Source organism: Bactrocera oleae, chromosome 3 (assembly GCF_042242935.1).
Source record: "Bactrocera oleae isolate idBacOlea1 chromosome 3, idBacOlea1, whole genome shotgun sequence".
Lineage (NCBI taxonomy): Eukaryota > Metazoa > Arthropoda > Insecta > Diptera > Tephritidae > Bactrocera > Bactrocera oleae.
In genome coordinates this window covers 35,041,954-35,044,167 of record NC_091537.1, presented here as the reverse complement: position 1 = coordinate 35,044,167, position 2,214 = coordinate 35,041,954, and the positions used below count along the sequence as shown (strand labels likewise).

The 2,214-nt window shown below is 46.7% G+C and overlaps 1 pseudogene; it reads right to left on the bottom strand.

Annotated features, from left to right (window-relative positions):
• Window positions 1-293: 293 nt before the first annotated feature.
• LOC138856376 (uncharacterized) lies at window positions 294-1,256 on the bottom strand (annotated as a pseudogene).
• Between the last annotated feature and the right edge of the window lie 958 nt (window positions 1,257-2,214).

Below are 2,214 nucleotides of genomic sequence, written 5' to 3'. Positions count from 1 at the left end.
GAAAAATCGTTACTTTTGTGGGAGCAATCGCTCTCATCTCGGAGAAAATGCCCAACGTGGCAGCAAATGAAAGAATTTTTAACTTATTAATTAACATATTCACTTTTGTAACTTTTCCTCACCTTTTCGTTCCACTAAACGCTCACGTATTTGTAAAAGTTTAGAAAATTATTACACAATTTATTTCTATCGCAAACGTTTTACGCAATTTACAATATCATGTATTTATAAAGATATTAATATTTATAATAATCAAAATCAAAAAATTACAATTTCACTTTATAAGTTGTTAAAAGATAATCGGGATCTACGACCGTGGAAAAAAGGCGGAACTTCAACTGCGACTTCTCGGTTTAGCGCTTTCGATGGAAAAGAGGGTCGGCGCGATCGCCCTCCCTCCTTTTGTTAATGTTGGTGTGTAGAGTTATTGTGTGTGGGTGTATGCTGCTGCTTCCAGTAAGGTTGCTTTGGTGCGTGGTGTGTGGGTGTTTCCAGGTGTGGTGTGCCAGTGTTGTCCTGTAAGTGGTGTGTTGTGTTGTCGTGTGAGTGGTGTGTTGTGCGGTGTGGTTGACTGCATTAGGGCGGAAGGCTGAGCTCATTTAGCCATCCCGGCCCCCCTAGGCGAATGTTCAGCCTAGCAGTCGCTGGAGTTGTTGCAGCGTTGCCACGACGTTGCTGAGGCCTGTCCTGCGGCGAGTCTGCGGCCTTAAGGGTTGGTGTGGTGTTGAGGTGCTATGGAGCTGACGCCAAGTACGGGGTGCGGCGAGTGCTTGTCTTCGACGGGGTCGTGCTGCATGGCTTGGCTGTGGACGACGGCCTGCATCATGGCGGCGGGGTACTGAGGGCCGTGCGACAGGGCGCCTTGGGTTTCGATGCAGCAAGGTATGATGCGGCCTGTCGCAGTATTGGCACACGATATCAGACACGCATTCCTGCGTGTCATGCGTCTGGGCCAAACAATTCAAACAGTGCCCATGTGCCTGGGCCACCTGCTGACGTTGATTGGGTGTCATACCCTTAAAAATGGGACAGTGCTGCAGCCGGTGTGAACGGCAACAGAGCGGGCAGCGGAGGCGAGGCGGCTCCGAAACTACAGTAGGCGTTGGGCGCATGGCACGTCGTGGAGCTGTCGGTACAGTTGTTGCTGGTGTTGTTCGTGGCGCTGCTACGGGGGTAGCCCCAGGGCGCGGCACAGTGACAGCCGAACGTATGGTTGGCGTATGGGTAATTGACATTTCAGCGTCCATAACTACCTGTATGGAGAAAAGGCGAGTTTAGTTACGATTCAGTGATATAGATAATGGATCCCTTTAAACTTAACCAACTTTATTTGGTTAGTGGGGGTCGTATTAGTCCACCCATTATTGTATTAGTATATATTGTGGTGATTTATCATATTTGCGGTTTATTTCGGTTTTAGGTTATTAAACGGATATTTTGTTTTCTGCGTGTATATATAATATTATTGTACGGATCTTTTATTACTTGCGTTTTCGCTGTTATCTGCGATTGGTAGGAAGCATAGTTTAACGAGCGGCCTGGTTAGCGTTCCGGTTCGAGTACGGAGGTCAACTACTCGTATATGACCGTCGGGACCATGATGTAGCTTCTCTATGCAACCAAGCCGCCATTCTGTAGGGGGGAGACAATCGTCATGGATTAGGACAAAATCTCCAAGCTTTGGCGCTTTTTCGGGAGTTTTCCAGCGATACCTTTTATGAAGGTCCTTTATATACTCCTCCTTCCATCGGCGGCTGAAATCATGATGGAGAATTTTAATTCTTTCCCATCTATTATGCAAGGACAGCGACTCCACGCCTGGCTCAGGTATGGCCAGAATGGGTGCTCCTTTTAGAAAGTGCCCTGGAGTTAGGGCTGTGAGATCTGAGGGATCTTGCGAGAGTGCCGTTAGTGGCCGTGAATTGAGAACGGCTTCAATGCGAATTAATAATGTTGTAAATTCTTCATAATTAAATTTGTAGTTTCCAGCTACTTTTTTAAAGTGGGATTTGAAGCTTTTTACAGCTGATTCCCATAAACCACCCATATGAGGAGCGCTTGTGTATTTTTGTACAATTTCAGGTGAGACTTGTTTGACAAAATTCACGAACTGTTTTTCTGTGGCTCTTTGAGCTCCTATAAATGTTTTGCCATTGTCGCTCATGAGTTTTGACGGAAAACCGCGTCGTCCGACGAAGCGAGCAAATGCCGCGA